This window comes from Cavia porcellus, unplaced genomic scaffold (genome assembly GCF_034190915.1).
Source record: "Cavia porcellus strain 051 isolate PalLab524CR breed Dunkin Hartley unplaced genomic scaffold, mCavPor4.1 scaffold_11, whole genome shotgun sequence".
NCBI classification, from domain to species: domain Eukaryota; kingdom Metazoa; phylum Chordata; class Mammalia; order Rodentia; family Caviidae; genus Cavia; species Cavia porcellus.
Window position 1 is genome coordinate 8,755,266 of NW_026947494.1, and position 22,463 is coordinate 8,777,728.

Genomic DNA, 22,463 nt, shown 5'->3' on the forward strand with positions numbered 1-22,463 from the left:
AGCAGCTGCTATGGCTCAGATCTAGAGTCACCCCAAGTGTCACATGTTGAGAGGCAGGACTTCTGAAGCATCATGGCTCCTGAGGGTGCTCTGGTGGGCTTGTGAACAGGAGTTCTACCAAACAAGTCATTCCCAAACTTTGACTGACCAATTCCGGCCAGCGGGGTCTCCTGCCAGACTTCTGAACTCAGTGTCATGATTAAGCTCACTCTCTCTTCATACCTGCTTTCAAACGGCTTCCAAAAACAGCCAAAATCACTTTTAAATAACAGATATGATTACATCATTTATATATTGAGGAGGCATGGGGTCTTCACAGTTTCTAAGGATATAAATTAGTAGTGTTATCATTTAATACTTTGATAATTTGATATTTTAATACACTAAAGGAAATATTCTGTAACATATGCATCAAGATTTCTCTCTTAAACCTTTATGTTAATTTGAGGTATTGAGTCTGTTGAACAGACCTTACTGAGTGTTCATTCCTAATCATCTTTAATTACTTAAGCACACTAGTTTGGGGATATTAGCAATGTGCCAGTGATTTGAAATTCTAGACACCGCCTAAAAGGTTAAAACTTCTGTCCATGTCTTCTTACAAACTTTATTAATGTTTAATACTTTTGATATATTCTAATTACAATCCAGTTGCTCCTACCTTCAAGGATATCTTTCTTTTGCTTGAGCAGGGAGAAACCAATTTAATCGCATTCAAAGTGAGGGGCTATCCTGTTTGAACCTGGAGAAAAGCACCAGGACACATTTATATCTATTGACATAGGCCCTAAAATCCTCTGTCCAAACTGGGAAATTCTCATATAAAAAATAAACTCATTATAAAAACACGTTTTCAAGTACTATTATTGAAATAGTATTTATATAAAATATTACATACAAAATAATAAAATATATTCCATATATTTACATATGTATATATAAAATAATCCATTTTCTGATAACTTACCCTTTTTCTAAGCATAAAACACTACTACAAATTTGACTGGCAGCTTTTGAGAGGTGAATGCTTGCTTGCATTTTTTGCATTTTCATACTAAGGCGTTCTCTCCTTTTTCTATTATAAATAAAAACTTGTTTCCAGCAATGTGATGATATTGCTGCTGAATTTCTCTTCAATGCCACAATTATCAGGTTTTATTAATGTAAGTAAAATAGCAAAGGAATAGCATCTTCTAACTAACAGCAAACATACATAGGTATTGAACTTTTCATTTATACTTGTCTGGCAGCAACTCTCAAGTTTCAAGCATTCTGGAATTAATCATTAACTCGTATTCCAATGCAAAAATTTGATACTATTTCCCTCATTCAAATCTCTAATATCTATCACACATTAGATGCCATGTAAGCATTTATAATATGAATATATGACACTAGGTTAACCAATATCTACTTGCAAATATTCTAAAGATGCTGATTGATACAGGCAGGGAAGACAAGAATACAAAATTAATTCAGCTATAGGTGCTGTTGACAGATAAGTCTGAAATTAGAATTGAAATATCTACAACATTCACTAGAATTCAAAGTAACAAGTTGAATTACATGAGAGAGACATAAGTGAGTTGCAAAGCTAATTCCTCTCTGGGAAGATGAGTTAGAAAAAGGAATAAATTTTAAAAAACCTGACATGTGAAGAAAACAGCCTTTGAGAATAACAATGAGAAATTAGCAATTGCCTATGTAAAGGGATAGAGGGGAATAATTCATTACACATGGGTTCCAGAATGTAGCTCACTGGCACAGTGCCCGCCAGGCTAGTGAAAGGCCCTGAGTTTGATTCCCAGTACCAAAAAAGAAACTGGAAAAAAAAAAAAAAAAAGACCAAAAAATCCTTAAAAAAAAAAGAATTCATTATACATCTAAAAAACAGCCTGAGCCAACACACAGCAATGGGCAGCAAACATTTATGGATATTTCACAGAGCAATTAGAGTTCAGTTTAATCGCATTGTGGGGCCAAATTGAGTAATAGGCCACCTAGAAGTCTGACTCAGAGGACAAAGTTAGTATTTGACAATGATCCTGAAGTTTTTCTTTCATTAAATGTGAAGCATCGTTTTACCATGTTCCATATGCCAAGGAAAAATCCCTCAGGAATTTTATTCAACTTGTTTTATTTTTTTCAGTTCACAGAATTTTATTCAAATTGATGTTTAATCTTCTCTCCAATGAGTACACATGCAACTCCCTAGAATAAAGGCACTGTTTTTTAGCTCTGTTTCCATATTACTCATAAAATACTGGGGGAACTCAGAATATCAGACCTTATCAACAAATATGTACTTGCTTCAGTAATGATAAAATAGTTAATATCATTTAACCATTTTGGGGGGCACCCAAGAATCAACAGTTTTAATGTGGATCTTGTGCTGGTTCCCACTGAGAGGATGCTTGCCTGTGCGCCCCTAAATATCCCTGTCAGATGCTAGAAGTTCATAATTAGGTAGAGACAGTCACGTCCTCTGGGGTTGCAGACACAGAGAACCACTGCGTTCGACAACCAAAGAAATAGTTTTGTTTTCTTCTCCTTCATGGACATTTTTGCAAATTTTTCCATCAATTTTTGTATAGTTACCCTTTGACAGTTAATATTAGTTCCATCCACTATTCACTGATGGCCCAAGATCACCACAGGGTTGGTGTCGGGGGACGGGGAGTAGCGGTTTGATTACTTGTGCAGTAACAGTTGTGTTATTAGTGTATTTTATCTTCCCAATGACCCAGTAAAGAACTTCAACTGTGAGATGTAATCCATGTGTGACTAATGTGGCAGTCGGAGAAGTTAATCAAATGATTTAAGAATACTCAATTAATGGCATGGTAGAAAAGATGAAACGAGGTTGGCCCAGGAGTCATTCCTATTCTTGATAAGGTCTTCAATATGCATACACAGATCAGCGTTCACATCTCATCTGTGAAAGACATTTTCTCACCGCTTAGAAAGTAACAGTCAGAACATGAACATTCGAATATTAACATGTCGAAATTCAAATGAGGGCAAGGAATTTGACTTATTGTTCATTATTTAAATACTGTACATTCTTTTTAAAAAGACAGTCTAAATCAGCTTCACGGTTTGAACATTTCAGTGTGATCTGTTCTCAGATCAGCTTCAAAAGACAGAATTTAAACCTGTCTTCAAACTGTGAAGATTTTAGTTCCTTCCCTTTCATTACATTTTTTTCCTTTTTGAAATTTCTCTACTGGGAATAAATTAAGCACAGTCTAACGAGGAATACATCCATATTTGCTTCCCGATAAGCAAGAACTTGTAGGCAGGTAGTGATGCTGGAGGCACCATTGCTGGAATCGTTTACACTGGAGGAAAATGAATTGTGACCAGAGGCTTCCTTCCACAGTCCGAGCCTTCCACATCTCCCCAATATGCGGAAGTCTTAATGGATGTGCAATATTACGTTTGCAAACTTATTTTAGCCGTAAAGAATGGTGTACCAGATGTTTTTGGTACACTGAATTTGTCACACTGTAGACAAGCTAATATCATTATGCAAGAGCACAGGGGAAAAATTAAAAATTCACATTTAAACCATATTAACTACCGGGAGACCCATCAAGGCAGTCAGGCTAGCTCATGATACAGCAGCTTTTAGCAAATTAGCAGCCCATAACAACTTAGTTATAACGAGCTGCAAGATCTTACACCATAAGCTCAACAGCATTAAAGCTAATTCAAGTACATGGATTCATGTACAATGTATAACCCTAGCATCTGTCTGTGCTTAGCCAATATTTTGTTTATGCCTTTTTAGGAACAGCCAAATTATCCTTGTGTTTCCTGAAACCAAGTACTAAAAGCTCCATGAAGTATAGCTTTACCTGATAGTGAAGGCAGGTCCCCGAGAGGAGCAGGGATAGCTCTCTGCTCTGGATCTCAGCAGATGTCTCATGCATGTCAGCCCAATTTCCCCCCCCCCCCCGAATTTCCTGTTGCTATGCCAAGTGGGAAAAGCAATGGTCTGGTCAGAATTTGAACAAGACGTCTGAATCTAATGGATACTCTAGAACTTGTATTTATTTAAATCTTATGACTTACATTGTGTCTCACCCTACTAAGGCAGAGAAGCTTTGTACTGTAGTAAAGGAGGCTGTGTGTTTTCAACAAATTCAACATCATCCTTTGTTCCCAGGTGGTTTGAGCTCTCAGGAGATAATGTTACTGTTATTATATTATTACTGATTTACAGATGAGGGAGCAGAGGAAGAGAATACTCACTGCTAACCAGCTGTGAAGTGAGTATTGCTATTTCTCATGGAATTTCATGTAGAGGATGAGAAAGTACTTTGTGATTGTACTTTTTCTGCTTTTCTGTTTTAAATGGCCAGTGTACACAAATGACTGGGACAATGTTGTCATAATTCTCACTTTACCTCCAGAGATCTTAACATGCAGCAATATGAATCTACAGATATCACAGGGTTTTTATTTTTATTTTATGTATGTTTTATTTTTTACATACTCAATCGACATCTATTTCTAAGTAGTTCAGATGTCAAGTCTCAGCAAACCATACAGTTATACCCGTGGATGGGATCTGGAAGGGCATACTGTTCATCCTCTTTTGGAGTCAGCCCCTCGGACAGTGCCTGAGTGACCACGGAAGGCAGCTCAACCTCAGAGGCCTGGCTTCCCACTGAAAAGTTCTCCTCATAAAAATCATGATGTTCCCTCATGCAAAAAGCCTTTCTAATCATTGGTTTTGATTCCGATTTCTGTTCTAGTCCATCCCCTAGTTCACCAGAGCAACACTGATTTTCACACTGATGGAATATACTGCCCACTACGTAAAATTCACATCTCATTCTGGCAACACTTTGCCATTTGCTTTCCTGTTTGCTGATGCACTCTTCACAGTGAGGAGTACACTGTCAAGCTGAACTTCCCTTAATATAATCTAAGATGACATGAGTTAAGTTGTTAACCTTGCCAAATAGTTACCTTCTATAAAACCAGAATTCAACCTCACAAATACTTTTTTCTTTCTTTCTTTCTTTTCTTTTTTTTTTTTTTTTTTTTTTTTTTTTTTTTTTTTTTTTTGGTCTTTTTCCTTTTTATCAGTACCAGGGATCAAACTCACGACTGCCTGTTTGCAAGGCAGGCGCTCATGCCCCTGAGCTAAATCCCCAGCCCTACAAATATTTTTTTTTAAAACACTGCCAAAACAGACTTCCCTACAATACATACTTCTGTTGTAGATATTCTGGGGCTTACGGTTAGAGTTTTAGATGTACCCCAATTTTTATCTTTCTGATTTTATCATATATATTTCAGCATCTTAGATTCTTTTGGAAAAGTAATTCTGTATCAAACATAAGCATATTTTTTTTAGCCTTGTAGAAGCTGAACATTCTACAAGCTTACTTTGAAGGTATTAGTCCAGTTCTTTGATTGGAGTTCTGAATAGAAACTACAGAGTTCAGGATTTCACTGCAGACTCTTTTTCATGTTAATTGTGATTCTCCTGGGCATGTTCAAATTGCTGCCCTAGGGCTGGACAGGCCTGGCATAACTAGGCTGCACTGAGTGAAGAGGAACTGTCAAAAGTTGCATACAAAATATATAATATCATTAATGTACACAACTAACAAAAAACTGAGTTTTTTAAAAATGTTATTTGTTGTAGCAAAAGTATCCAACCCACAGGACACAAGGTGAATAGGTCTGTATGGAATACATATAAGAATATGCCTAGCACATGTCACTAACGCCCCCTTTGGTCTTTCCCTAGTGCTCACACATACTACACTGTGATGTCATTCTGGTTCTGTTGCTCTCCCATCCCCGCTCACCACCATCTGCAGAAAGCCTGGTTAAGACACTGATTTGCAAATGAAGAACAATCACTTATGATTGTACGTACTCTTTTTTCCCAGTGACCCTCAATTCCAATTATAATCACGACACACAGTCTTACCAGTACTTAAAGTTTCTTAAATTCTATATTTCTCAATTTCAGCTTATGAATTTGACTGGTAACTTCCTGTCCGTATGCTGAGCTGTTAGCTTAGTTTGTGGGGAGCAGGTACTTTTGAAGGAGTGCACAAGACAAGCCAGTGGTATAGGAGCCCACCCGAACCTCCTTAAGGTCCAGACAAGTTTATAAACTGTATACCCAGTGGAAAGTTATGGGACTTCTCAAAAACAAATTCCACTGAGAGACTAAAGAGACAAAGACATATCTGTGGTTGCGGGGAGTCAAGGAGTCCAAAATCCGGTTAGAGCAAAAGCCATAACCAGGGTCAAATCTGGGTTATATTAATTTGTGAAGAGGCGAGTGGGGTGACTGTGAGAATGGTGGATCTACACTGTGAGCTGGGCTAGGCAGGAGGCACAAGGGCACCTCTGCTATATGCAGTGAGAGAGGCAGGCAGAGAGAGTACTACATTCCTGCAACAGACAGCCTCTGAGTGTGGAGGAAATCTGCACGGCACGGTTTGGGGAAGTATCTTATGATCTGAGTCGCTGCCTCAGCTCTGAGGTGGGGCTTTCCTGCCCAGGGACACTGCTGCTTTCTGGAGGAGCAGTCCCAGCAGACAGCACAGCCCGGCTCGGCCTAGCCCACACTTAGCAGGAGGGACAAAGGAGGGGGCTGAGCACTTCCCTAACCTGCTGTCTGCAAATCAGGACAGGAAATAGGGCAGAGGTGGCCCCCACGATGGAGGCAACTTGGGTAAACTTTTGAACCTCAATTTAAATGCACTACTCTCGTTTTCTTCAAAATAGCTGTTCATACCATCACAGATAGTAAAATCAAACAAAACAGAATAAAACCATTCCAATCAATGAATGAAAACATTATAAGACTTCAAAGCAATGTAATGGGGAATCAGGATTACCATAAACTCTTAAGTACTCTTACCATTTCTTACACTAGGGAGACTATTTGGTATTTATATATGTGAGTTTGATTTATTTTGCTTATGAGTATATGACAGCCATTGCAGATTTAATATCATCTTGCTTTGAAGTCCTACCATGCTTTTGTTCTTCTGTTTCCATTGGCTCTATCATGTTGTATCTTACTGGATTTTATTATGTGTGATAGTATAAACAAATTTTTATGGAAAATGTGATAATACAGTAGCCATTATTCATGTTCTGTTATTTGGTTCTGAATGCCCTGTAATACTTTCATTCTCTTGAATGATTTTATACTATTTTGTTATGTTTGATACTATTTTTTTTAATTTTATTTAAAAGGAAAAAGAGAAAAAACAAAACAAAACAGTGTAAGGGTACAAGTAATACAGAACTACAAAGAAAAAAAAACAGTAAGAAATCACCAGTTAATAGATTACACATTATCATCTTAGAGATAGTTGCTCAAGTCACAGTATCAAAGCATACAAAGTGAACATTCAAACAAAGAGACTGCAAACAGTTGTGTTCAATGATCCAACCAAAAACATTAATATAGTCAGCTATTTAATACCCTAAACACACTTGCAGTTGTATCCTTTATAGCACTTTTTTTCCCTCTCTTTTTTACAACGAAATTTACACATTTTGGGTTTTAGTACTCCTTAGTTCTTATTACTTTTTTTTGGAAGGGAATAAAGTCAAATATGGCAAAACAAAGCTGTCAGTCACAACCAAGGATAGACATAGTACATGATGTAAAAACAGAGTACAAGGTTATCAGCAATGGTTACCATAATGTCTCTTGTTTCCTTAAAAAGAATTGTCTATCTCATTAAGTATTATAAAGTTGAACAAAACAGTAGAGAACAAGACCAATAAAACTTAAACATTGTAAACATTACAGGACTTCCAAAGGAGATAATAGTCAAACCAGAATGGGCATCTTACTGAATCTTACTGCCTTCAAAGTAGTTGCCTATACCCCCAAACTTGATACTATCATACAGAATGGAACAGAGTCTAATCAGTCAAAACAAGATAGTGGGAGTATTATAGGACTTCAAAACAAGTTAATAGGAAATCAAAAAAAGTTACTATAATATATCCTGCTAATTTTTAAAATTTTCCCCTTAATTAAAAAAAAACATAAAAAATAACTAAATAATTTTTTTAGTGAATAAGGGAGAGATTGAGATAAAAGAGGACATAACAACATAACAATCCAGGTCAAAGCATGACTGTTTCAGCAACCTAGTGCTTCACCACCAAATAACCCGATTTAATAGTAGTTACTACCATAGTGTCTAAATTTTTGATACTATTGTATGTGAAGGTATGCTCAACTATTTCAAAGAAAGAAACGTTATGGTAACTACTGTTATATCAGGTTGTCTTGTGGTGAAGCACTATGTTGCTTACGTTGTTCTGATCTCTTTTGTTCTGTCCTCTTTTGTCTTAATCTCTTTAAAATAAAAAAAAATAAATGCACTACTCTCAAATACTAAAAATGAGCTTTTTAAGAAGTGTTCTAACATACAAATTCTAGCACAGTGGTACCTGAACATACATATAAGTAAGTATCCAACAGACACACTTACTGAAAAGTTTTACACAATGAGGAGACATTAACAAAGGCTGGAGCCTGCTTGGTGCAAGATCTACACTGACTTGACCAGGAACTTGGCTGACAACACACCTGGGCCAGTCTGCTCTGAAATATATACCTTCAGCTACCTTAAATCCCACAGTAAGATGCCCTGTAGGAAAGACAATCATATACAATTCATTCATAAGGAATAGGAGGGCTGAAACTTTTACTTCAGCAGCTGTGGAAACTGAGGTAGTGAGGGATTAAGGATGAGAAAGAACAGCCTTAAGACGCTTTAAAGCATAACCAGTGAAAAGAAAATGAAATCTAGTGAAGCTAAAACAGGCACTAGACCTCTCTGAAAAATGCATTACCCAATAAAAATGAACAACCTATCATGGGCCAAAAGTATAAACAAAGAAAGTAGTAAAAACGAGTGACAGTAAGCTATGCATTATGCCACTGTGCTTATGTTAATGGATTTTTCTGGAGAGAGCACTAAGCACCATGAGCCGACACCCCTGATTAGCTCTGGTAAAGCCAGCTGCATTCCTCACTTAGAACAGGCATCTGACTTGGAACCCTTAGGGATCCCACTTTCAAAAACTGTTAATATCTACACTCTTCTAAGAAGAATGATGTATTATCAAAAGCGTATCAAATGTTACTTTTCTCATTGCTGGGACACAATACTTGACCCAAGATAAAGGAGGAAAGGTTAATTTCAGCTCACAGTTTATAGAGGTTTCAGTCAGCAGTCAGCTGGTTCCTCCCAGTGGCATGGCAAAGGAGAACAGTCCAGAGCAGGGCAGGCAGGAGGCAGTATAGCAGCTGCTGCAAGCCTCCCTCTATATCCCATCCAGGGGTACAAGCCTGTTGATCAGTGTCACCTAAAACCAGGGTGGGTCTTTATCTTTTAGTAAATCCATTCAACCACACCCAGAAGTATGCTAATCCAACCAGTAGGCTGACCCATATATCCTAAATTCATAATCCATATATACACACTGTAGATCAGTCACTCAAAAAGTCACACGTATGAGCACATGAGGCTTTAGGAGGTCATCCAGACACAAGCCATAACAAGCAATGACATCATAATATAAGATTATCAAACAACAGAGGGGACAGCATGGGGAAACACTCCTCATCTTGGTCCCAGAAAATGTTCTACAGATGGAGAAAGAAGTACAAGTACACAAAACTGAGCTTCTGGGGTTGGGGATTTAGCTCAGCAGCATAAGCGCCTGCCTTGTAAGCAGGCAGTCATGAGTTCGATCCCCGGTACTGATAAAAATGAAAAAGACAAAACAAAAAAAAAAGAAAAAAAAAAAAAAAACTGAGCTTCTAACCTCCACACCTATACTCTATCCACCACACCACAGCTATTTTATACCAGACTAAATACAATAAGAAAGTAATCTATAGTGAAAACTCACACATCCTCAAAGATTCTTGAACACACTGATGCTATCTGTACAAAGGTAGATAATAACATTTCCTTGACTTCCTTTTATAGTAAGCCTTGAAAGAAAACTGATAGTGATAGGCTATCAGCTTGGTCCCTTTCAGATAGATGTAGTTTGTGTATAATCATAACGCTCTTTCCTCCCTGGATCTTTTTTTCTTTTGACAGAGGAGGGGCAGGTGGTAGCAATAACCACTGACTGACTGTCTGGTCCCCACAGGAATAGCGGCTCCACAAGGGAGGTGTCTCTGTCATCTCTTCTCTCCTAGCTTTCAGGACAATGGGTGGCAAATGGAAGTTCTGCAAACAGAGACATAGCAATAACGATGCCATTCCATCAAAATAAGTGTATGATTACACACTGAATAAGCTTTGCAAATGCTAAGCATCCAAATGGATGATGACACTGAAAATGTGAAGCACGGCTGCAGGGCACTAAACAACCCACAGTCACCTTAGCACCAGTGCACACCTGGTAAGCTCCACTGGGCTGGCTCACCTCACCGTCTCTGTTCTCTTTGAGCATCCACGGATGTGGTAAAGGCGGATGACAGTGTGGGCCTGGAAAAACACAAGTCTGATGCCAACCACACACCCACGGACAGCTCCAGAGTCTTCTCCAGTGTGACTGGCTTGCTGTCACCTCTGTTCTTCCCCAACGCCCTGCCTGGAGCTCTCATACCACCCTTGAACTTGTCCCTCCTTTTCCCTCCCAGCTAGTTTCTGCACTAGCAAAAACAGCTAAGGAGGTCCTGGCCTGTTCATGGTCTTGAGGTCCTCTAGAAACCCTACTAGAAATTCAGATGCAATGAAATAATTAGCTTAATGGTTCACACCTATAACAGAGGGATAATATCTAAAGCGTAGGATCCTTTTAAGGATTTAATGAAATATTATAAGAAGTCAGTATCACCCTGGATGTGCTCAATAATTTTTAGCAATTATTATTTCAGAGTTACAATAAAACAAAATGAGAGGATGGTTTGATAAATCATTAAATGAAGACATGCAAATTTCTCTGTAATTCTACATATTCAGAGTTGAGCTCCTAAATACGAAATGTATGTGTTTGACTAATGCATGTGCACAATATTTGCCAAAATTGTGCCCAAATACACCGAAGTCTGCAGAGTAATGTCAAGTCTGAGAGGGAAGTGAACAACCGCACTGAAATCAGTGTGTAAGCAGTAAGCAGATAAACCAATGGCCAAATCACCACGTGCCTGTGAAACCAGGACCATGGTTAACTGCACACAACCTCCTTTCTCTCCTCCCCACCTCCACTGGGTATTTACAGTTTCCAAATTTTGGCAGAAATAATTGGTGATAATGTACACGTGGTGAACCCTCAACCCCAGCGACTAAATTTAATTACGTTTAACATTTCCATGCTGAATATAGTATCTATTGAAGAAACTCCATTATGGCTGATGAAAATTACCAGAAATTGGTTCAGAAGAGCATAAGGGCTCGAAATGAAGTGAAGCAGATGAAATTCACGAAGAGGGAATGTGTGACTAAAACATAATCATACTCAGAGCTACTTTCCTTGTAGAAACCAGCGCGCAACGCACCCCACAAGTACAAAACAGGCACTGCAGTATTCAGGGTGTTGATGGCATTAATAACCTATTTGCTTGGTGCTGCAACAATCAGACAGTGACCAAAACTTAAAATTCGTTTTGCTACTTAAAAAAAAAAAATAAAAGAGCTATGTCCCTGGAAGGAACACACTAACTCAATATTTTTATGCCTAGAGAAAGTAACTCTTGAATCTCTGACAAATATTTAGGCACTGTAGCAGGATACCATATAATTAGTCACAAGGCAGGGTTTAATAAATTCCTAGAGCTTGCAGAGTTTATTTTTAAAGCCACATGTGCAGAGTTTAGTTAAACTTGTCCAAAGCAGTATGAATTTGATGAGACAGAGGGGGTAACTTGGCCCCAAAATGACAAAAATATACTCATTATGACACTTTCCAGGGAAGCATCAGCATGAGATGTGGCCAAAGAATTTCACATAACAGCATGGACAGGATTAATATTGAGGGTGACTCTTAGGACCCTAAGGATGAATTTTGTGATTCTTTAAATGTAAACTCAAATGTAGCTTTTGGATAAATATAAATAACAAATACCCCAGGGCACTCAATCATTTTTCTCATGTTAATGTGAAGTTACAGACATGAGTGCATCACATATTTTAGAGGCTATGTACACTTTTTTGCATATTCTTTTAAAGGTATTTTGGTTCGTAGGTAGGAGAGCTGGGTAACAGCTGTGATTTTGAGAGTGAAAGGAAAAAATTGATGAAACAGTTACTCAGACACTTGTCAAGGTCTCACAGCCTGGGGATGACCAAGGGGTCACCATTCTGGGTGTCCTCAAAGAGTCCCTCTGATGCCACATGCAGTGGAAGGGGAATTCTCAGTGCCATTCTACTGTAATACAGGAGCCTCGGTTAAGAGCCCTGGTACATAAGCAACCATAAATCCGCTGGCCTCAAGTAGCTACTTTCACCTTCACTTATGACTGGACATTGCTTATAGATAATAATCCCAAAGACTCACTACCACTTTTATTTTTTATAAACATACAGATTTTCATGTGTTCATTCAACAAATGTGCCAAAAAAAAAATATGCCAAGAACAGGTCTATATCCCAGAATGTATCAGTGAAAAACCAAATGGACTGAAAGTCCCGGCCTTCATGGAGTTTACATCCTACAGGAAAAAACTGTGAATGAACTGAGTGGATAGATCACATAGCGTGTCTCTGCAGTGAAGGCAGAGGAGGAAAATAACCCAGCCAATGGGGACAGTGGGAAGGAATTTCATCAGGATCACCAAGAGCAGTCTCCTTACCAGCACCTCTCAGCAGAGATCTGAGGAAGTGAGGCAGTGAGCCTGTGCCTTTGTGTGCTGGAGGTGTTGGAGAAAATGTGAGCTGGGATGCTGCTTCTAGCAAAAACCAAAAACAAACACAAAAGCCATGGGCTGCGAGCGAGTTCTAGGACGGGCAAGAGTTGCCCAGGTTTTAGGAACCAGAGCCAGAGGCAGAAAGGTTAGAGGAGGGAAAAGAGGGGTTGGAGGCAGCCTAGAGCCCCTTTTAACCTCCAGAGGCTTTCACTCTTACTCTGCTTTCAGAGTTGACATGGGAGGTGGAGGCAAGAGCACGTGAAACTTTTGAGTCTGGCCTGGGAAATTTAGTGGCTTAAACCAGGACTGTGTTTCTAAAAACAGGCAGTGGAAGGTGGGGGTGTAGACCAGGTAGAAAGCAGTAGGTTCAATCCCCTGCACTGTCCTGCAAACACACACACACACACACACACACACACACACACACACACACACACGCTCCATTTTTGTAGAATTCTTTGGCTGCTATTTGGAAATCATCACCTTTCTGGTCACTTACAGTGCTTATGTGTGGCCATCACAGTTTTTCTTTATCTCACATTTAAATGCACAACAACCAGGCTGCTCATGCTGCCAAGGCCACAGCACCATGAGAGCAAACATGGCTCAATTACCACCTCGCATGTTCGGTCCCTAGCAGAAGATGCAGTTCTGAGCCCGAGCCCCTGGCAATGCCTTGGCCCATGTCTACACACCGTGGTTCTATGTTTAGCGCACAGGAGGGAATCAAAAGCATTTACTGGACACTGGTATTGTGGAATACAAGAATTACAAAAGCTGTGACCAAAGCTTATGAATGCACGTGCCAAGAAGTTTCTTGGAGAGAAAAAACAAAAACTAAAACAAAACAAAACAAAACAAAACAAAAAAACCCAAAATCTCTGTTTTTAAGCCCTTTCAAGCAGTATATTTTTTTCAGATTTGTTAGATAAAATTCTCAAACTTAACAAAGTTGGATTATTTGGACCAGATTTGCGATTGTCCAGTAAATATAATATAATATAATATAATATAATATAATATAATATATATGTATATATATATATATTATATATATATTTCTTTAAACAATTGAAACTGTATTTTTTTCTTAATTGTGTGCCCAATATTGAGAAGTACAATAGCCCAGATGCATACTGCAACTTGACATTTGAAAATTTCAGAAATGTATTTTCTTTATGAATCATATTTTAACTGATTAGGTTTCAAAATGTCATCTAAAAATAACTAATATGTATTTAGATACAGTCACCTGATATGGAAACTTAGATTTAAAACAAGCAACAAAAATATTTCACATTTCTCTCTCCTATAAAATATATTCTGTGACACAAGGTACTTGGGAATTATACTATTTAAATGGTTAACATTAAGAGAGACCTATTTGAATCATATGCATATACCATGTCCTGCGATTTGAAATTCGAATGTCACAGATCAAAGTGTGAATGTCTGGATACATATACCTAACGTGAAGCTTCATAGGGCATTCCTCACATCTTAGGTAATATTATGAAACAATGGTCTATACGGAATATATTTCCAAAGGTGAAGGTTTTCTTAAATCACTGTTACTAATCCGTACAACTGAGTTTAACTTTCACTTCCTAAAAATAAAACTTCCCGGCCTTAATATGATTAAAATAAAGCTTTAACTTTTAATTAACTAAAAAGAAATATTTACTAAGAGATGATCCAAACACGACATGCAGGCCTTTCTTGTAAAACAATCATATCAATACCAGGCAATACAAATATTAAAACATGTGACAGTATGTGTGATAAAAATGTAACCACAACTCTACAAGGTACACCTCTCTTACAAATACATGACAGTCTAATGCTCTCTTTTCACAGTCATCTTGCTCTAAAACCAGTTTTCTACACTCAATTTGTCTTTTTTATTTGTAAAGTCTCACAAATATTCTCTTACCTACAGAAGAGGAAGAGGTGAGAGCTAATTGGCCATGATAAATCTTGGTCAGCGATTCTCCTAATGAGTTATCTGAATGAAAACAACCTCCAAATTCTTGAATGGAAAAGGTTATCTATAATTACAGGATGTGCACAACCTATTTATACCTGCACCATTTGGAATGATCAAACATGTAATTATTGTATTTTAGCTCTAACTTAAAACTCATGGAGAACCAAATCATCTATAAGAAAAAGGGAGATACAATGCAACAAGTTAGCTGTCCAATATATTGAACTTTTAGTCACTTTCCACAGTGGCATTAGTAGGCTGATTTTTATGCCTTTCTTCTCTCTATGAGTAATTTCCTTCTAGGTGGGGTTTTTTTGCTCAGTTGCACACTGAAGAAAGAGACCCATAGTTTCCAAATCAACTCTCAATTCTTATACAACTACAATGGTTATTTACATGAATAACCATAACTTTCACAGATTCTAAACTATCTATCCATGACAAGCCATATTTTACTAAAAACAATTACTAAACAAATGCAATGGTTAGTTAATGAGAAATGGCACAGAATACATTATATCTACTTTTTGTAAAATTCAGCTATATTTGACTTGTACGACTTCAGTGTTCCCCTGCTTAAATAAATCGATTTCTGTGAGATCAGAAAAAATGCTTACCATATTTTCTAAACATATCTCTCAATCTGCAGTGTTAAAACTTGAACTAAAATCATCACAAAAACATTAATAATGAAAGCACTGAAAGACCAAATTAGGTTAGTTTTCACTTTGTTAAATTTTTACCTTTGCTGTACCTTTGGAAACAAATGATCCTTAAATACTTGCAAACTGTGGTCCTAGGCAAACAAGTCGATACTCCCAAAGACGAGGAAGGGCTACTTTTCCCTCCTTCCCCAGTCGCCTGGGCAGCGCAGCGGTTCCAGGCTTCCTACCCACTGGCTCCTCCCTTCCTGAAGCTCGGCTAAAAGAAACGAACGAGGAGCTCAAAAATCACAAAGAGACTAAAAAACAGCCTCAAGTCGGGATGTGGAATGATCATAGTTGAATTTCTGCTTTCACTTGCAAACAGTTAAAAAAAAAAAAGGCAAAGCCCCCCATCTGAGATACCACAAGCCTAGTGGTTGCAGTCTTAAGAGAACAGAGTTCAGCCAGGCACAAAGGTCTCCATGGCAACAGTGAATTTAGACCCCCACTAGCATTATTTATGCAACAGTTCATCACAAAAGGACCCTCCCACTAGCCTGCCCAGAGAATTGTAGTTTTCTAGTATTCCACGGCACTGACCTGGATTCGAAGCTATCCCTATCTCAATATGAAAATAAGAGACAGAAAAAAAATGAACAATGACAATAAAGCAGAGATCTCCAAATGATTCTCCAACTGATTCTAGACTTTGGTGAATTCAAAAGCAAGAAAGTGTTTCATGAAGTTTCAAGATTAGATTAAACGTAGTCCACTTTTGATTTCAAAGATGGAAAGGTCTTCAATAAACAAGTTTATTCTAATTATTTTTTGTGAAAGGAGATTACTATTCAAAGGAGCATAAAATGTAGCAAAGTCTAATAAGCTCCAAAGGCTCACAGAACAGACAGATTTTCTAGATTTGAGGCTGATTTTTACATCCTGGTGTAAACGCTCCTCTGCCCTAGCGATTAATGTACTTCGAACAACCCCTTGGAGTCTTTAAACTGATTGCCTTTGCTTTTGCCATTATTTCTCAAAAAACTTTTTGCCAAGTGTTTCAAATACTTTTTTATTGAATTGTTTATTAAACGAATTTCAGGGCTATATATTATAGATGGTAAGATTTTTTTTTTTTTTGTCTTTTTGAGACAGGGCCTTGCTATGCAGCTTAGGCTGGCTTTAAGCTAACTTGGTAGCCCACGCTGGTCTCAAACTTTCAATGATCCTCCTGTGTCAGCCTCCTGAGTGCTGGGATTTCAGGCTTGAGTCACTCAGCCAGGCTTTAGATGACAAGATATTTAAAACAGAGGTAGTATCCTAATGTAATGAGGTTCCTAATAAGTATTAATTTGATCATGTCTATAAAAGTACATTTTTCAATTTTAAAACAGCATATATTATTTAGATAATATTTAATGATATTGAAGGGGAAATACTATTGTTAATCCTCTTTTTAGGAAGCGTTGCTTTTAGTATCACATTGAATAATAGTAAAGTGACTTTTTAAAAATGAGGTTCTGTTTTTTTAAAGCAATATAAGCTTAGAATTAGCAATTCAAGACTGGAGAGGCATAACTCGGTGGTAGAGAACTTGGCTAGCATGAAAGGCTCTGGGTTCGATTACCTGTACTGAGAGAGAGAGAGAGAGAGAGAGAGAGAGAGAGAGAGAGAGAGAGAGAGAGAGAGAGAGAGAGAGAGAGAGAGAGAGAAGAGAAAGAGGCAGGCCAGCAAGGGAGGGAGGGAAAGAGGGAAGAAGGAGGGGAGGAAGAGGAGGCCCCAGAGGCAGATACTTTCATAAAACATAGTGTAGTTTTTCTTCTCCACTTTCTCAACACCAATCTCATTATCCACTTAACATAACTGCATGTCTGGACCTAAGTCATCTTTAAGTCTTGAGTGATTGTGTGCTGTTTTTTATGACAATTTTGCAAGAAATGTTCATGGGTGCCTATATGTTCTGCTAATTCAAACTCACAGTCATACAGAGGAAAAAAAACTCCCAACCTGCTAGATTTTAGACTTCATATTCTCTAACACAGAAGAATAAATTCTAGAACAATGGTGGTTAAGAGCAGAATATATTTATTGAGAAAGCTATTGTCTGTGAGAGAGACAGAAGTGGTCCCCTGTGGGTTTGATCTAGAGATTTTTTTTATAGATCAAAACCACAAGGTGAATCAAGTCCAAGGCAGGACAAATGGGAAATTGCAAGGTGGGCATGAGGTGGGACAGAACTATGGCCAACCAATAAGATTAATTGCTCAGGTAAAATTAATTAAACCAGGGACAAATGGGGAACCCAGTCACAAAGAAAGCCAGCGTGAATACAGAACAGGGCCTCTGTCTGCTGGGGGTTGGCTTGGTTTAGTGGCTCCTTCTGACTTCCTCTAGGTGATCAATACCTATTTAGAATACCAAATCCTGATGTTTATCCTTGGGAAGTTTGTGGGTGCATTTGTTTGATCTTTTGTGTTGAGGTCTGGCCACAGTGGGAGGTGTCTGTCACCCCTACAATTGCAAGATAGCTGGCCTTCTGCACCAGCTCCTTTGAGGACCAGCCCTATCTGCCTGCCTATATTTTTATCTAATTTAACTGTCTATAACAAGAAGGCAGATGTCTCTGTTAAGTCATGCTGAGAGACACTATTCATCTGCCCATGGCACCTCATTCCCTGGGAAGGTGCTTCTTAAATTGTGTCTGCCATAGAAAATATACAATTTAAGAGAATATACATTTTTTGTGTCACAATTCTTTTCATCCTAATTTTGAAGAAACCACTCAGATGCCTTCTGCTCCTGAAAACTGGAGGAGCGAATTCACAACTAGGCTGACACTTCCTTCTTGTAAGACAGGAAGTCTCCTCTTACCCAGGGAAGAATTAGTGAAATAGTAACAGCTTCAGCATTGCTAGCAGTCATCTATCTGTCAGATCTGTGGCCTTATTTTCCGTCGCTTTAATGCCATTTTTTCTCTTTCCTGCTTTATGTCCAGTCCTGGCACCAGTCCTCTGGATTTCTGCACCATTTTCATTCTTGACGCTTCTAATATGGTTCTGTTTCATGACAGCTTTATTTTTCTTGTCTGTGTTGTCAGGAGTTTTGCCAACTCATTGGCATTCTTTTTGTACCTTCTTCGTCTTATGGTGTCTTCTTCAATTTGGAATTTTTCATGACATAAAATGCTGTTGACCGTAATAATGCATGGGGTTAGCTTTCTTTTACATTCCCAGGCCACTCTGTTCTCCTGGAGTTAACTGTCTCTGTATTCTACACACTGCCGCATGCCCTGTCTAACGGCTTTATCTTTTACCTTTGTTGAGTGTCAACCCACTGCTTTTTATTTAAACCTTTCAGTATAGTATTTGTTTCTCTATTACAAGCAACTGTACCTTGCCTGACTTCCCCTCACTAAAATATTGGGCAGCGAAGGGTGTGGAGCCAGGAGGAGGGAAGCAGCTGGTGGAGAACAGTGCCGATCAGGTGCTGCCGCCCAGCCTGCCCCAGCTTTATTCTGTGCCCTCAGAGATGAGATTGGGCTTTCGCTCTCTGTGTCCTCTTCCATCTTCCAAATGCAGTTTTGCTCACGTATCTTACATCTGGTCAAGAACTAGTGTGAATTTTCCTTTTTTCCTGTTTTTCTTTTCTCTCCCTTCCTTCCTTTTTCCTCTCCTTCTTTCATCTCTTTTCCCTCCTCCTGCTTGCCCTATTTATTCTCTTTTTATATAAAGTATATTTGATGGTCAGTGCTGACTGTTGACTTCACTGGCTTGGCAAATGCCTAGGAAATCAGCACAGCAAGGTTCTGGGGTGACTGTACAGGTGCTTTCATAGGCACTGATGTGGGACAGCGAACAGATGGGGGACACCCGCCTCATAGGTAGTCCACCAACCAAAAGGGTGAAGACATGGATGGAACAGGAGCACAAGGGCAAGGAGGCCCCCCAGCAACACTGCTGCCCTCTCTACCATATCCTCCTCCCGTCAGGTTCTTCCTCACCACAGGTTCAGCAGACCTCTGAAGTAGGAAGCCAACTAATCCTTTCCTCTTTCAGTTGTTTCTCTCATGTATTTTACCAGAAAGAGCAAGGGAAAACTGGTATAATATATATCCTGTATGACATCCAGGAAGAAAGATCTGAACTCCAAATGCTACCTTTACATGAGGCTGTGGGTGACTCAGCTCTTAGTATGACTGCAAATGGAATTTTATTCCTGCTTTTTTTTTTTTTTTTACAGTTTTATCCCTTTTAGGGTTGATTTGAAGGAAGTAGAATAACTCATGTGAGATATGCATGTGAGATCACTCACTTGTATCACTTTTATTTAACATTGTATTACAGACACTAGACAATAAAAATATTTTAAAAATTATTCCAAAGACTGTACTTCCTTAGCAATAGGTAATTAAAATAACAAGAGTATCTATAACATAGAAAAATATCCAATACCTAGAACTAAATCTTGGACAGAATGTAAGACCTGCTCAGTGAACAATATGCAATCCTACTAGTAAGGTGACATAAATGATCAGATGGGAAAATCAGAAATTGATAGGTTTAACATTTCAAAGATTGTGGGTTTTTTGTGGATTGTTAGATTTAACAAAATTCCAGTGAAAACCTCAGTGTGATCTGTTTTGTTCTGTTTATTGACCTAGGGTCTTACTGCATATCCTAGGCTGCAGTGAATTCACTACATAGCCCAGGCTGACCTTGAACTTGAAGCAATCTTCCTGCCTCAGCCTCTTTAGTGCAAGGATTATAGGTGTGGGCCACCATAGTCATCTAACCTTATCATGATTTCTTAAGATAAAGAGAGGTCAAGGTAATGCATGGTGGAGTCCAAATTATATACAGCATCTCAGAGGGCCAAGAAGAGCAACAACAAAGTCCAGAGCAAATCCTCCTGAAGGGAATAGCAGGGCTGGGTGGGCGAATCTGCCAGGTGATGTGGAGGGTTGGAGAAGTGCGGTACTTAAGACCCTGTGGCGCATACGCCAGGTGAAAGAAGCCAGACCCCGGGCCCCAGGTACACCTGACTGATGAGAACTGCACCCAGGCAGGGCGCAGAGCAACATGGTGCCTTCACTCTGTGAAAATCAGAATGGACTCTGACGCCTTCCCCTAAAAAGCAGACCAAAAATCAGTTCCATAGAGATGACATTTCAGACATTAAAAATTAAGTGGACAGGCTTTCAAAGTAAAATATGCAACACATGTGGGACCTCGAAGTAATGAAGGTATTCTTTTGCAGAACACAAAATGCGCTAACCATAAAAGGAAATAAAAAGCTATAAATTGAGCTGTATTAAAATTGAAAAATTCTGGTTTGATAAGACACCTTGAAGACATTAAAAGTGCCTATAGGAAGAAAATGTTTCCATCCTTCTCTCTGTATATGAATAGCTTGGAATGCAACATATTCCTAAGCTCGTGGCACTGCCTCCAAAGTACAAAACAAGCCTGGCACAAATAGGAAAACCACACGATCCACATGCAAATAGATAAACAAACAAGCAAACAACTGCGCTGCTCGTCGTAATGCGGGCTGTCACACCACAGGATGCTACCACACACCTAAGAGAATGAAAGAGAAACAGAGAATGTGGATATATTACAGTGCCAAGCACTGAGGAGAAGAGCATTCACAGCCGTGGGTGGGAGGTAAAAGGTCAATTTACACCTGACATTTGTCAACCTCTTTCAAAGCTCTTTATATGCATACTCCTGCCAGCATGTACCACCAGGCGTGCGTGGAACCCAAACATGCACACAGATATATATCAGAAGACGGCTACTGGAAAGCTCACATCAGTCCCTAATGCACCGTGCTGCCAGGGACAGCAAATGCAGTGAGTGTGTATATGGGTGTGAACAATGGAACACTACGAAGCAGAGAAAATTCACTATCGGTAGTCACATGATAGCAAGCACAGTAAATCTGATGACACATAGTTTTTATATATATAATATATTTAAAGATGAAGACCTAAGTTACTCTCTATTCTACATTTTCAAAAGATATAGCATACATGTTTAAAAGAAACATTGTAGTTTTAAAAAAAAGTAAAAGTGTTTCAAGTTTTACAAAATAAATGAGAATTTAAGGAAAGAAGAATCACTACTAGAGTAACATTAATTTTAAAATAATTCACTTTGTGGTGGCCCTTTTACACACACACACACACACACACACACACACACACACGCCAAAACAACAGCAAAAATAAAGTTATATTCAATATCCTTTCCATTTTTATCTACAAACATTACAAATATCACTAACTTTAAAAACCAAGAACATTATAAGCAGGTGATTCTGTAGTGAATTAAAAATACATATACTATCAATATTAACAATTTCTATTTAAACTATTAAAACTTAATATTTAGAAGAGATTTAAAAATCAGACTTTTCTCCTGGTATTTTGGCTTTTCATTTCATGAAACTCAGCAATCCAAGATAAAGTCTATAATTCTAATAATTATCCTCCCGGACACTAAGATATAAAATTACACATGATAGCCAAATTACCGAGCCTGCCTTCCAACGGGCATGGCGAAATCTTAATATAAAGATTCTGTGGCAGTTAAATAGGTACAAGGAGAAACATTGTAAGGGTTGGCTCAGCTCGTCATTTGTAGTCCAGCAGTTATCTCTGCTGTCCATGACCAGAATAGATTGCAGAGGGGGCAAAGGACAGAAAGAACGGAAGGAGCCCACAGACAATGCTGAGCTCCTAAGAGCTTGGCAGGAACTGCTACCCGGATTAAACCGACACCCCCCAGCAGCGCCTGCGGCCCTGGACTCCTGAATCCTTGTGTGGAGCTCAAAATCATGATCCTTGGTCACGAGAGATTAGAATTACACATCATCACACACTGCTCATCTCCCTCAAATGGAACAACCTGAACTCTGTCACGAGGGGTGTGAGGCATACTAAATCCTGCAA

General features: G+C 38.7%; 1 protein-coding gene across 7 annotated transcripts in view; it reads right to left on the reverse strand.

Moving 5' to 3' along the window:
* The window catches only part of Ctnnd2 (catenin delta 2), an 813,816-nt gene that overhangs the window by 516,741 nt on the left and 274,612 nt on the right, over window positions 1-22,463 (reverse strand). The window contains exon 1 of one of the 7 annotated variants that reach the window (XM_063257976.1): window positions 15,622-15,896. The exons of 5 other annotated variants lie outside the window; for them this stretch is intronic. The gene's annotated coding sequence lies outside the window, so the exon portion shown is untranslated. Of the gene's footprint in view, window positions 1-15,610; window positions 15,897-22,463 lie in introns of those variants that run through there. One more of the 7 variants, XM_063257975.1, reaches the window with a different exon arrangement.